Genomic DNA, 15,200 nt, shown 5'->3' on the forward strand with positions numbered 1-15,200 from the left:
TTCATTTACATTTCAAGAAAGGTTACAGCTTGATATGGTTGAAACATTTATTTTAAATGAATAACCTCCTAATGAAATACCTTGAATGAGCACCAAACAGCCAGTGTTCATTAAAAATTACACCTGATTAGTATGGCCTTGGAACTGTGGCAAAGGCGTAAGATTTCCCCATTGTCTCAATCCATAAAAAAAAAAAGAAAAGAAAAAAATGTTTAGCATGTGTGTAATTTTAGGGTTTTTTTTTTGTTTTTTTTTTGTTTTTTACCACAGAGCTGAATGAGAATGGTGTTTTCACTTGCAACCCCACATTGTTTTCAAGAGTACCATGTTATAAAGCACTAGCCTTTAAAATGCTAGTTGTCTAATTAAATCCAGTTTTGCTGGAACAATACATTTGAAGGAAACACCTAAATAGTGTTTTGTTTTATTCTGCTAAGGCATTTATGATTTGAGAGACAAGATGCTTTATGATTTGATGTAATCTGAAATTTTCCATATATATTTCTGCTGAGAAGTATTCACATGTTTGTGTACAATACTTTACTAGTAAAATAGAACTGAAATGGTGGACCACCCACTAAAATGTTTATGCACCTGCGCAGGCACATATGCACACGTACATTCTGTGCACCCTCATCTTCATGATCCAGGTTAGTAATGCAGACATGCTTGTCTAGCATTTATGTAAAAATAATATGAAAATTGTCTGTACCAGTCAGAATATGGACTTTGAGCCCAGGAAGGGAGTAAGAAAAACCTCCTCTTGTACTAGGCATTTTAGAGGCTTTAGATCACTGTGGATTGCAGCTTTACTCGCAGTACAGGGGAAAAAAAAATACAGAAGAGGGGGAGAAACCCCAGTATTATAATAAAATAGAGGACTGTTCAAGTGCTTGGCAGTAAATATGTAAAGCAAGTATCCTGGCTTATTTGGAGAGGAAAGAGATGCTGTAGCAGACAGGCTCAATTAACAATTGTAAGCAGGAGAGGACTTCTATTCCTTCAGTATATGTAGGAGAGGTCATTTGCTTTAGGATAAATTCTGACAAATTTCAGATATAGACATAAAGACTGGAATAAAGATGACAAAAGATTTTCAGTTGCACAGTAAGCCTTTTGTATTTGCAATGACCATTTGCATTTTTCTCAGTGAATACATTTCTTTTTTTATTAATGTTTTCCTGAATAATATATTTTTAAATTAATTGTCTGTGAAAAAAGGATTTTGGGACAATAAGAATTTTAATACAGGCTTGAAATATCATTTATGCTTTTTTAAAAATTCCATAGTAATGCCTAATCTATTTTTCTTTTCTAAGACGGTAAGTTTTCAGCACAGTTTTTACTGTGCTAGTTACGTATAATCATAAAAAGTGGAATAAAATTTTATTTTAAATGAAATCACATTTCTCTCCCCACCTCCCAAACTGCTCCATTTATGTGATAAATTTCTATTTTGATTTTTTTTTTTAATGACTAGTTATAAAGGCTTGTACAGATATGCATCTGTAAGCAAACTGGGAATAGGTTAGAGAACACAATTCCCTGGTGTAAAAAGCAAGGTTTAGCAGTAATGCTTTTAATCTGGACTTGTAGAGGATTCAGGAGCATCCATAGATCTGCTTCAGTAATTACCATACCCCAAGTGGCACTGGAAGAGACATTTGCCTAAAAACTTGATGTCTTCATTACACTGTTTACATTTTAATTAGAAACATGAAAATTAGTGATTCATACGGATGACTATAGTTTAAGTGGGTTTGCTCACCACCCAATAAATCATAGAGGGGGAAAAAAAAAGTGGTGGGGGGGGAACAGGCAACCCCTCAATCTGCATCTGCAAGAAACAAACCCTTTCAATTCTTACAGCTGTAATAAATAGTTTACTAGGAATCATTCATGGGAATAATGTGATGGTATTAGAAACTAGTTAAAATGTGCTTTTTATTTTATCAGGGATGAAATTTCCATGTAAATTAGCAAACAATTTTAAAGATAAAGGGACTTGCACACAGCACTACATGTGTGTGAATGACGTGTGTATAGGGTATACATATGTAGTCTCTGTATGTGGATATATATAAAATTGTAGCTGTATTAAGGAGTAGAATTGATGTAGAAATGTTTTGGCAGTGCTGAGCATTACGTATGGCTGCAGAGAAGCCAGTTTAGCCTGTTTCAGTATGTCTCCATAAATACATGTGAACATTTGTATAGCTGCGCACAGAGATGTATATGTACAAATACACATGTGCACACACAGAGACAAGTAAGGATGTGTTGATAATTTCCCCCTGAATTTTGCATGTACCTACCAGCGCCAGTGACCTAAACCCACTCCAGCCAGGAGTGATGGAGAGAAGCAGCGGTGCCTGTCAATGTCCCTGCCTGAGTCAGCATCATGTCCAGTGCCTGCACCAGGCGACAGTCACTCATCCTGCCCTGCCCTCCTGGGAGGCCTCTGGCCTTCTCTGCACCGAGAAGAATGACCCCTCTGTCTGGCACGTTCAAGATCCCAAATCTCACCACATCGGTGTGTGAGTTCAAATCCCTACTCCTAGAGGCAGAGCTGGGATTCCAGCTAATGACTCAGAGATACAGAGGGTCAATGCACTGGTGATCTGGTGTACTGAGCCGTCGCACCAGCTTAGTTGTACTTTTTTTTTTTTTTTTCCCCTCCCTCCATAACTCACTGTCTTACCCTCCCTATTTCCACCTCCATTCCCTTATGATAAAAAGGATGATATGCAAAATTGCATTTTTAATTCTAAGAATACTTAGCGGGTCATATTCCTTCAGATTCCAGTTTGATCCTTTTGATCTAAAAAAAAAAACCAACCCAAAAAAACAAACATTTTGCTTGGGGGGACATGGGGGAATTGTTTTCTACACTTTTAACTTCGTGTTATAGGCTGTTTTGGGCACTGTACATATAATACATAGATAACCAGTTTATTTCATTGGGAGTGTGAGTAATAAGTAAAAACTTGTTGTTTTAATATTAATGTTGTTGTCTTTAACTGAAAATAAGGAACTTTCCTTCTCTCTTGCTTATAACTGGATTTTGTAAGATTTGTAGGACAGTCTCTTTCTAGAACTCTCATTCTGGATTCTGTTATTTTCTTTATATATATGTATGTAAAAATTGACATACATATTTATAATTCTTCCTGTGCTCCTCAGTTTTTTAGACAGTACATGAGATACATCATTTTGTAGAGATGTTACGTGTATTTTTGTTGTTTCATTATTCAAGTGGTATTTCTGAGCCAGAGAACAAGTAAACCAAGGTATAACTTGAGGCTATTTTCATGCTTTATATAAGCATTTAACATGCTGAAAAAAAGATAATAATGTCTCTTTTTTTCTTTTTTTTTTCCTGCATTTGTTTCAATGTTAAAATAAAATTTCAGTTTATGTCAAATACTTTCATGTAATGTGAAGATTTATTTTCCTTTTTTTAGTTTTTTATAAAAAATTATTGTCTCCACTGTCTTCTGCAGTGAAGTAACTTGGGTACACACTGTAGTGCAATTGACTTAGTGACAGTACTCTGTCTTCATTTGTTCTGGTGTTTCTTTTTTTCTTCCTTTTTTTTTAACTTTTCAGGTGTAGGCATGTTATAAATGTGACTAAACAGAACTGTCTACATCTGCAAAGACAGAAACATGCTGCTTGCTTGTACGTACTGCAGAATTCTAATAGTTTTGTGCTATCTGTTAAATTCAGTGTGCTTTTTGCATTGTGTCACGAAACAGTTGTGCTGTGAGGGAAGCTGGCTGCCTGCCAGCCATCAAGTATGAAATCCCGGGTACCTGAGAGCTTATCAGTTCTTTTGCTTTGTAAAAGAAGAAGTGATGAAAATGTTGGTAAACTGCCATGAAGGTTTAAGGCTGCTGGAATAAGGAGCCGTGTAATCAGATTGGAAAATGGAGCTTGAGATTCTCTGCATGGGAAGCAGTCGCCTGTGGACCTACCGAGATGCTGTGCAAGTGCCTGAGCTGACCACTTTGTTAGCAAATCAGCTTGTTTGCTGCAGCAGCAGGGTGGAATATAGGCTAGTCCTTGTGATGGTATGTAACGCAAGTAATATCTCTCGCTTTGCACAATGTAATCAGCTTGCAATTAGCTCACTCTACATTAACCTTCTTGATATTTTTCCCTTTTGTAAGACTGTGCACTTTAAACAATTAACTATAGAAAGTAATCCTTCAAGCAAATCAAAGCAATCCTTTAATTTTATCACCCTGCTGAAAAAGTATCAGGTGGTCAACTGGTCTTCATCAGCTGCTGGAAATTCTCAGGCTCACTGTAGCGTGGAGAGGTTCTTTAACCCATTCACATTTAGAAAAATGTCAAGATTTTATATTTCTCACATAATATAATGCTGCATCATGAAGCTGCAATTGGAATTGTTTTAATGAATAGCCTTGGAAGAGCCCTTTTCTATACAGACAGCTTTTACGCTTCTGTTTGTTTAGGCATTTCCATACACTACCTCTCAGAAAGCTTTGATGACACAGCCACTTGTACTGATAATTCCACTGCTTCACCTCCAGTGAACTTGATTCACTAAGGTTGGAGAGAACAAGACTATCGTTGCTGATCTTGTGCATTGCTTTTTAATCCCCTGAAATAAAAGCCAGATAACGGAAAAATTTGTGTGGTAGGCAAAGTTCCTTTTAGGTAGGAGAGTTAAAGTTTTAATGCCATTTGTGGAAATGTGAAAACATGGAAGCTTGAAGTTTAGCTAAGGAAATAAAACTTTAATCAAATTAAGAATGCAGAGCACAGTCTGCCTTGTTGCTATTTGAATGGCTTACCCACCCAGAAGTTCCTTTGTCTATGTGGCAGTTTGGGGTTTTATTAGTCTTGAATTTTCCAGAGTCACCCTGTAAAACAGGTGATTATTTATACCCTGGTAATATAGCATAATAGGAATATGCCTGGTATTTCATGTAAAAGTTTGCTGCTATGTAAATAATTGTTTGACATGCCTTGCTGATTTCTAAACTTAAATCACTCAACAGTTATGCTCATTTGAATAAGACCAGTGAAATTAGTGACAAAAATATTTACAAACAATAATATTGTGCAGAAGCCTTATTTATATGCACCCATTATATGAAAATAAATACTGTAGGTTATTTAAGGCAATAACAAAGTGATCTGAAACTCCTTTCCAGATATTTTGTTTCGAGGACACTGGAAATGGTCAGCAGCGGCTTTGCCGCTCCCCACAAAAAGTCATTTCAGTCATTTCATTGAATTCCAGTAGATCAGAGCAATAAACTGAATTTATAATATGTGATCTCCTTTTACCAAAGGTATCTGTGAAAGCGGTATTGACTGGCCATGTTACTCATCTTTTATCTGTCTTTGTAGAATGTGAGCATGTTTTGAAAATACAAAGCCAGATCCTACTAATCATACTCCATTTATCATATTTTAATGTTGCCTATGGCTTAGTTTTAATATGTATAAAAATTCTGGAATTTATGTGCACATCTGCTTTCTGTGTGTCCCAATTTAAAAAAGAATGCAAAAAAATAAATAAAAAAAATAACCTGCATACATCTTATGCTGCAAAGATCTACTTTATATTCTTTTAGAGGACAAACTCCATTAGATATGCACTTACTGTACATTGGATTGTAAATCTTACAATTTAATGGTAATTCAGTGAGCAGTTATTGCTTCTGTGGCCTTTTTTCTTTCTTTTTTGTCCCATCTCACTTGTGAAATAGGGTTACCCTTTACAAGTGTCACATCCATAGATTCATCTTTTGTACTCTATAGTTGTTCCTAGTGCATCATTCTAAGTGAAAAGAAAAATAGGAAGCCAAAGCTACAGGAGGGGCATTGGGGGAGGGGGTCTATACATAGAAATACAGCATATAGCAGCAGAAAGACCAAGGCAGTTTAGCATCAATCTAACAGATTAAAATTTTGCTGTAAAGGTACATTTTCTTTAACCTCATTCTCATTCGTTTTTCCATACCACTGTAGCTAGCGTTTGAATTCCCAGGAAGCAGAAATGGCGTCTTAATGATACGAGCCTTTTTGCCTTGCTTACCCTGTTAATACTCTTATCCCTTTTTCTGATATGAAATACTTTTTGTAGAAACAATATACACATTTGTAAAGAAATTATAAAAGGATTCTCCTTTTGAAGATAATGAGTTCTTTTCAGGAACTGCAGGTTACGTGAAACACAAATGAGCTCTAAGTGGAGGGATTTAAAGTCCTGCTACAGCATTTAATTTCTTGAGGAAAGGAGTTCAGTTCAAGGTTAGCCTGTTATTGTGGCACTGGCAACTACTTCTCTCATTCCTGTTCTTCTGCCAGCAGTACCGTACAAAAGGCAGTCATTTTTATTTAATACGTAGGGAGGTATTAATCACTGCAGTGTTTTCTAGCAAAAATTTGTCTTATCAAATTCATTGTTTCACCACTCATGATAATAATAGGTGTTTAATTACTCAATAAGAGCAGTTTATAGATTCCATTTTTCCTGTTTGCTGGACAAATGGTATTGATTTTGTACTTTGTTGCAACATGAAACTGTATTAAACACAATTAGAATTCTAAGGCTGGCAATGTGTATCAGTTATGGTAACTGAGCTCCTTCCTAAAGAAACTGCATCTTCCAGATTTTCACTACATTTAAATTCCCAGGAGAATAATAGATCTTTAAGGACACTTCTTTTATTACACGAGTTCTTGTCGTGCTTTTTCTTGTTTTTCACTGGTATTTATGATTGCTACAAATTTTATATGTTCAAGACTAATAGTTTATGTAATATTTTTTTCAGATAATAATCTCTTTACAGTGGTAGTAAGTTGTGCACATTCCAACCACAAGAGATTTACCATTGTCTCATCCTACTTTTGTGCCATACTTAAATGCAAGATTTCCTGTGTGAAAAATAATATTGTACCCCAAGCTTGAGTTTGGATAGTAAAAATTTATGAGACTAGGGAAGACAGCAGACTTCTTTTTCTATTTTTCCTAGTGCTTTCAGTTTTCTCCAGAGGGCAGCTATTAAGTCACATGTGGGTTTTTCTTTTTCTCTCTTTTTTTTTTTAATTTTTAGTGATAGTTATTATTCTACTGTCATTCATGGCATGTTATTGACATATCAATATCTGCATAGACTTCAGCCCTTTCTTCAAGGTAGGGTTTTAGCTGATTTATAGAAGTTGCACTGCCAAATTATTGTTCAACATTTCTTTTGTTGGTCAGTAAATTTTTAATTGCAATTCTTTTCTGCTACTACTGCTTTTGTAACAATTTCCAACTGGGAGTGTTTAATGTTTTCTTCTTTTGTGTTTGTTTTTGTTTCCAAAGAGTCAGAATTAAAAAGCATGAACTGAAGGTGAGCATACTCAAGTATCTGAATCAAGAAAAGAAGAATGATTCCTGTCAATGTGATTTCCCCTGTGCAAACTTGTTTAAGTAACCAAATCTTTATGGTATTTTGATGCTTATTGCATTTAAACTTCTAGCTAAATAAATTAGATAAAATACTTAGTGCGTAATTCCTACTTTTTCTTATTATTAATTTCTAGGTCCTGCTTGGAGCCTATTTTTCCTCATTAAGCTCAGTTTGGGTATTTCTTGAAAATACAGTCCAAATTTATGAAGAATATATCTTGATTGAGCAATGGTTTTTGAAGGAAACATGTCACAGAGACATCTGTTAATTTTTCCTGTGCCTAAGTGCTTTCAAAGAACAATTGAAATAGATAAAATAAATGCAAGTATAGGAAATAACCTTTGAACTGCCTACATAAGTGTGGTGTGATCTTGTTGGAGAGCATGGTTAGTACCAAGAAATACTTGTCACTGAATTACCTGTTTAAAGGAAGCAGAATTTTTGCTCACTTCTTTAGGAACCTTTTCATATTGCACAATTTCACAATATGCATATTAACATGCTTATGTCAATGTTTTTGCAATTTTTTTTTCAAATCTCTTACAGAGTTTATCCCCCAAACTCTGAAAAGCTCCGATTCCTTTTTTAAGCTTACTTTAAGAGCTTCAGTGGGACTACTTGGGCTTAAACTTAAGGGCATGTTTAAGTCTTTGCTGGGTCAAACTTCATACTGGGTGGTTCTTCTTGTTTCTCCTTTCAGACAGATGATTTATTACCTATGTGATCTGAATAACTTGGGCACCAATGGCTTATTCCATTGCTTGTGTTTTAGGTGGTGGGTTAGGTGTTCTTGCTTTATGAAAATTAATAAAAATTTCAATTACCCAAACAGCAGGTAAGACATGAAAATTAAAAGTATGTAGGATGCACATTCAAATCTGTGGTGATGTCTCAGCTATCCAGATGTTACGGGAAAATTGAATAAATGTAAGTGGGATTCTGAATAATTGAATATATTGTTCTTATTTATTTGGATTACTGTAGCACTTAGAGGTCTCAACCAAGATGGTGACCTTGTTGTGCTGGTATTGTAAAAACATGTAGTGAGAGACTGTTCTGCGTCAGAGAGGTTACATTCTAAATAGCTGAGACGCACAAAGGTTAATAGGGACACAAAGAGGCGCTGAAATGTGAAGAGACTTGCCCAAGGTCATATAGCAGGTCAGTAGCAGAGCTGCGAGTTAAGCCTACATCTCTAGACTCCCACTGCAGTGTCCTATGCACTAGATTGCCTTCCCAATGATTAAACTATCTGCCTTTAATAGCTATTGAGGGAAGTAATTGTCTTTGATTTAGCAGGGTATTTTGGACAGTGACATTTGACTGTGTTTCTACTTGGTTCTTGTGTGTTCATCGAAAATACTGAGGTATAATTTGATAATATGGGAAAGAAACATTAAAGCATGACTCTTTATTTTGCCCCACTTATTGCAGATTTAGTAAGTACTTTCTGAGAGGTGGACACTGTTTCACAGAATGTTAGCTACAACTGCTGGTGTTTCTTGCTGGTTTACACACGTAATTTTGCTTTTCAGGTGTAGCACACAAAATCAGCGGTAGGGCTAACCACATTGATTGGGTCTCAGGGAATAATGTTTTAATTACTTCAACCAAGCCATCCTGAAGCCTGTATCCTCCTTATGATAGTTCACTTCAGAAGCTGCACTGCTTCATTTCAGTAACTTTATTACCATTTGGCTTAGAGATTGCTATTTCGCCTTGGCCACAGATTTCATCAGTTGCCCGGTTCACCTTTGTCCACACTATACTTGTGAAATGACCTGTTCCTTTAGTGCTTGTCAATAGTAAATTGCTGCATCCTCAGTGTCCAGGCTGAATCACAGTAAAGAACACAACTCTTCATTAAATTACTGGATTTTACACAATTTCTTTGGATTAAACCTGAATGTGAGAAGTCTTAATTACCATTTAATACTAAGTAATTAAAGCACTGACCAGGGTCAACTATATAAAGTGCATCAGTTTGAACTGCCACCTGATTAATAGTCTTGGTGATATAAAAAGTTCAGCACAAAAGCATGCTCTGCCAGGGTCACTGCTTTAATAGCTGTGGAAAGTGCAGTTTTTGCTGTAATTCTGTTCTAACAATTAGATCAAAATAATAATTTGTGAGGTGTTCATGGTTGGCTTCTCCAGTGTGATGTCAGGTGAATTATTTGAATTTGACGTCAGTTAAATTGTTTTTGTGGGATATATTGATGAGCAAACCAATTTGACTCAGATCTTTTCCTAATTTCATTTACATTCTTCAAAGTGAACCATGAAGTATAATTTTTTTCCAGCCTCCTCTTTGGGATGAGAGTTAAGTTTATGGAAGGAAAGAAAATATAATGTGCATCAGTTGTGTGTTTATATTTTCGTCTGTTTACATACATACAATCACTGTTTTGTTGTAGCTCAGGTGCTGTATGCACTTACTGAGTGCTTGCTTGTGAGTGTGTTTGGAAGTATGTGCTCATGCAGTTATACTGAATAATTGGCTTAATAGCTATGGTTTTATATCCCTCTGTGTGTGTGTGTATATATATATGTATCTGTATATATCTCCCCATGTTATATGCTGATATGAATGCTTTTCCTCTGCCATGCTTAGCCCCAGAGGTTCTGGTCTGCAGGATCATTTGAAAATTGTGCTGTGTTCACATTTAGTATAGTGGGGTTTTGTTTTGTTTTTTAAACTCTTAACAGTTTATTGATAGGGCCTAGGCAAACTGCTGTGCCTTCAAAGGACTCAATTAGGTTTCGCCAGGCTCAGTGTGTGTGCAGCAGGCAGCCCATGCATTAGCAATTGCAGGATGGGAACTGTAATGATTTTCACCTACTGACAGCTCCATGAGCATTAATTTTGACAACACCCTAGAAAGTAGGTAAGTGTGGTTATCCCCACTTTATTACTGAGGCCTCAAGGAAGGATTAAAGCCTCGATCCCACTGATAAGTATGCATATGCTTAGCTCTAAACATGTAGGCAGATGTATGTATTTGAGTGGGAGAGCCTTTTTCAGCAAAGTTAAGGACATAATGTTTTCAGCAAATTTTCTAAGTGAGCAGAAAATTTCCATGTCAGAGGCAGGTTTTGGATCTGAAATACTTGGTTCTGGCTTTGTTCTTCATACTTCAGCACCACTTTCAAATAAACTTACAAATACTAGGGTTTGTTATTTACTACAATGATTACTTAATATGCAATAGCAAGGCTGTCAGCTCTCATATTTCTAGCGAAGGTTGACAGGCATGAGAGTTGTTTGCTGTGAATTCACTTCAGTTTTGATGTGAACGTGGATCAGGTGTTTTACTTTGCTTTTTTGTTATTGTTTCTGAATGCACATTTTGCTTTCACCTATGCTCTGTATGATTATGGTACACAAGGTCCTTAGCTGAGATTTAGGTCTCTCTGTACTGGATGCCCTACTTCTCTGTAAGAGCATATGTGAAGAGGATGCAGTTTAAGGCAACAGAAACAAAGTCGAGAGAAATGGTTCTCGGTTTTTATTACAACCTTGTTTGAAAACCATGGCTGCAACAGCTCACCCAGCCGTGAAGGGAGCCAGTGTGCTGCTTTTCCTCTAGCCTAGTTGGAGGTGAATCCCCCACCCCTCTAGGCAAGCCAAAATTTCCTTGAGGGTATTTCTTGGCAGAGCAGCCCTTGGGCTCCCTCACTGCCTCCTGCTCAGGTACTCTTTTGGTCACTGGCTGCTGGCTCTGAGAGCTGCATGTGGGTTTTGGAGGGAACTGGGATTCATTTCATCCTAACCTCCCGCCTGAGCTGCAGGAGTTGGTTTGCATCCAGCTCTACAAATGGAGCACTGCATGGGTAACTCAGGACCATATTGCAAACAGTGCCATGTGGGGCTGGCACAGTTGCCGCTGAACCCCCGTTCTTTTCTCTCCGGATGCTCTTAAAGCTCTTCTGTAACTTGACAGTTGCGGAATACATGTTTTAAATAATAAATGGGAAATCCAACTTCCGCTCTAGTTTTTTGGCATTTGCTCATGATCTGCTTCTGTTAAGGATGAATATCTCCTGCTAGATGGGAATGAACATACTGATGTATGTTCACAGGCTCTGAGATAGTGTTCAAAGAAGTTACAGGTTGTTTTATCAACCATATGCCTTTTCAGTTTTACACTTAGAACAGAACTAGCATGGTAATAAATTGAAACTTCAACTGTCAGAGTATTTCAGATTCTGATAAATAGACACAGCAAGCCTAGCTATTTTTTAATATTCCTACTATGATGAAATAAGTTTAGCTGAATGATTCCAGAAAGATGAACAATTTCAGCATACTGAGCAAGGAAAAGGGAACCTTGCGATACTAAGTAAGAGATTCACTGATTAAACTGTAGAAATTATGCCTCAGGCTGTGCTGTAGTTGGAGCTTTGTATAAAACTGTGTTCTTTTCATAACATAGCTGATAGACACAAGGCAATATCAAAATGTCAATCATTCAAATTTAGGCATTCATAAACACATTTCCAAAAGTGTTTCCTGATTTTGCAAGTGGCAAAATAGAGGCTGAGAAAAGTTGCTTGAAAAGCACCGTGATCTAGCAGACAGTGTCTCTTGTGGTAGTCAGATGGGATTACTGAATCTCCAAGGATAACTTGTAAATTTTGAAAGCATAGTGGGGCCAAAAAAGAAAGGATTTATTAGTGTATTTGAAATTGTTTTCATTTCACTTGGTTACAGATTGATGACAGTAACACCACTTTTTTTTAAACCAGATCTAGGCTTCCAAAGCATTTTCATATCCTCTGGTAGAATCTGTTGGAAATCTGTTCACAGGACCCAGATCATCATGGCTGGAAAAGCCTGGACCGCAAAAATCAGTGTGATGGTAAAAAGAGCCCACTGTTTTCCAAGCCCCTTGTTTCAAGACTTAGTTTGACAAGTTCAAAATAGCCCTCCTGTGAATACATGACACAACTTTGAAAAATTAGAGCTCAATTGTTCTGTTTATAAATATGCTGGTTCTTTATTCTCAGAGATTTAAAAAAAATTAGCCGCTAGCTTAAAATTACTCACTAACCCATAAAAAACACTTCTACTAAGAGCATATGTGTGAAAGTGGTCTATAGAGCCTCACTCCCCCTGCATACAAACAGAATTAAACAAATAGCAGCAAGCTGGGCTTTGGGTTTGGTTTTTCATGTTCCGGAAAACTCTCCTGAGGACAGACTAACTGCATGACATTTTAGTTTGTTCTGAGGAGGTGAAGGTTAGTAACTGGAAGAAAAAAAAAAAAAAATATGATAAAGATTGATGCCCAACATAAAGAAATATTTAAATGCTCTTAACAGTTGCAGACTGTTGAACTTTTCGATGTACAGTCCTCTTCCACACAAAGGAAGGTGCTGAGTGCAGGCATATTTCCTTCCAAGTGAGTAGATCTCAATTCTGATACATGCTTGACACAGTTAAAAAAAAAAATATTAAAAACTGATGGGCAGAACATGGAATTGTTTGGTTCTATTAAGAAATGTCAGCATTTATCTAAGTAAAACTGCTAAGCTGTAACCTGTATCCTTTCTTTCACTTTGGTGTATATCAAGGGTAAAGGTTCTAACCAATCCTTTTCCATAATCATGGGCTGCAATTAATTACAACCTAGTTCATTTTAAAAGAGTCCATTAAGAAATCATACCAGATGAACAATCACTAACGTAAAAAATCTGATGCATTAAGAGTTACAGGCTTGCCATGTAAACTTTGCATAGCATTTAACAACACTTAAAAGAACATTAAGACTGACTTACATGTTATGGCAGGGTCCACAGAAATGAAAATTAGAGAAAAAATTAACATACAACTAAACCAAGGCTGTGTCCTTCTCAGTAGGAGAGAACATTGGTTGTTACTGTGCAGCAAAAAAGCCTTTGCATGATTTTATTACAAAATGGAGGATGTTAAATTAATTTTTACTAACTAGAAAGTGATCACATAATGCTACAAACCAGTTGCTAATGTGAAAAAAAAAAAAAAAGTTTGTATTCCATTAAAAGAATACAAAATAAATGGGGGAAAAAAAGTCATTTGCTGTCCTGGAGGGAGATAAACTCTAAATAAGTTATCTAAGTTCTTGCATAGCATCACAGCTGCCACAGAGCAGCCCTCATAGGCTGCTCACTAAAGCATTGGGCAGTTGAGGTACGCTGAACATTTCAGGTACCTAAACAATGGGTGCACCAACCAGAAATCTTTCATCTGTTCCTAAAATGAGGCAGGAACACATACTTGAAACAAAAATATATGTTTGCAAGCATGATGGCCATAACAAAAAACATACAAGCTTAGATTTGAGACCTTCCTGTTGACCTCTTGAGAGAGGTCAACAGTGCATGGTAGAGAAGAGTGTGAGGTCCTGCAAATGTGGAGCTATGCATGAGCTGCAGGCATTGCAGCAGAAGGAACATATTCCTGCACTGCCATAGGCACTGTGGGACTGGGCAGCAATGCTCAGTTGGGTGTTTAGTTTCCAAAGGGATGTAACTCTGTTTGCACTGTGTAAATCTACTGAATGACAAGTAAGAAAGTTTTAACTGATTGCCATAATGTCTAGCCATTGAAGCAGATTTAGAAAGGGCTTTCATTATACAGTGGACAATTGTTAGCTATTAGCTGGAAATATGCTAATGAACCTAATAGGAATAAAATAAGAAAGGGTTCCATAGAAATTGCTCAAACTATCACACTTAATAGGCACTGATAATCCTTCTGTAGTTTTTTTTAATCACTGTATCAACTCCTAGAGAAGTAATATTTTTTTCCCTGTCAAATTTTATAGCTTGGAAATGTCTTAAAATTGTAATTTCCAGTAAATTTATGTAGAGTTTTTCATAGGAATACATATGCTGCTGCGGGTACTGAATTAGAAAGTTTTTAAAGGGAAATAATTATAAAAGTAGAACCTTCCAAGGCACAATCTTCATGGAATCAGTCAGTTGGAAAGTCTGATGTGTGGTACCTTCAAAAAAGTTATGCCAGAAAGCAATATGGTATTTAATTTAGAGATAAGAGAACTTTATTTATTATGTTTGTAGACTTTATTATCTGGAAAAAAAATAATAATTATTTTTTCCTTTTTGGACAGGCTTATAAAGTACAACTGGTGTGGTGGAAAGAGAGAGAGCTGTTGTATCCTAGCAATATTTAATGACAGTTAGGAAGGGCTGAGGAATGTAGGCAAAGGTTTTGCAATGGTTGTCCTTGGTCTGAAAGGCCCCATGGGCCTGCTCATGGGCCGCTTGACAGGGAGCCAAATCATGGGGTTATGGTTCTGGAGCTGCAGGAGAGTAGCTGTGGGATGCTGTGGTTGCATGCTCTGGAGTTTCACTTCTGCATCGTCCTCTCTCTGTCATCAGACTCCTCCACACCTTTTACTATTTAATGGTGGTGGTGGTTGTGGTCAACTTTAGGAGGCAAAGGGGCAGCAAATGCAGTTTTATTGTAAGAGTCATACCTCTGCTAAGACAATAGTAGCTGGGGAGAGAACTGGAGCAAACGTATGACTGGGGGAAACTACTATGAGTTTAAGTTGCTTTTGCATCATTTACTGTGTAGCTTTTCAGTAGCAGTCTTAGCATTGCTTATACACTAAAAGCTTCATTCAAGAAAATCGTATATAGGAAATAGTTTAAATTAAGTAAATAAGGATGTTTAAATTTTTTTTAATGGAGGTGCTCCCTTAGATGGAGTCTAGGCATGTTAATAACTCCTTCCTGTAGGTAAATACAATA

At 36.7% G+C, this 15,200-nt stretch overlaps 1 protein-coding gene across 4 annotated transcripts in view; it reads left to right on the plus strand.

The window, feature by feature from the left end:
• Positions 1-15,200, plus strand: part of FIGN (fidgetin, microtubule severing factor) — a 103,519-nt gene that overhangs the window by 18,883 nt on the left and 69,436 nt on the right. Inside the window, exon 3 of one of the 4 annotated variants that reach the window (XR_009963286.1) lies at positions 7,352-14,008. The exons of the other annotated variants lie outside the window; for them this stretch is intronic. The gene's annotated coding sequence lies outside the window, so the exon portion shown is untranslated. Of the gene's footprint in view, positions 1-7,351; positions 14,009-15,200 lie in introns of those variants that run through there. 4 annotated transcript variants of the gene reach the window in all.

The sequence above is a fragment of the Pezoporus occidentalis genome, unplaced genomic scaffold (assembly GCF_034315485.1).
Source record: "Pezoporus occidentalis ecotype Australia unplaced genomic scaffold, CSIRO_AGI_Poc_V1 ctg150, whole genome shotgun sequence".
Taxonomy (NCBI): Eukaryota; Metazoa; Chordata; class Aves; order Psittaciformes; family Psittacidae; genus Pezoporus; species Pezoporus occidentalis.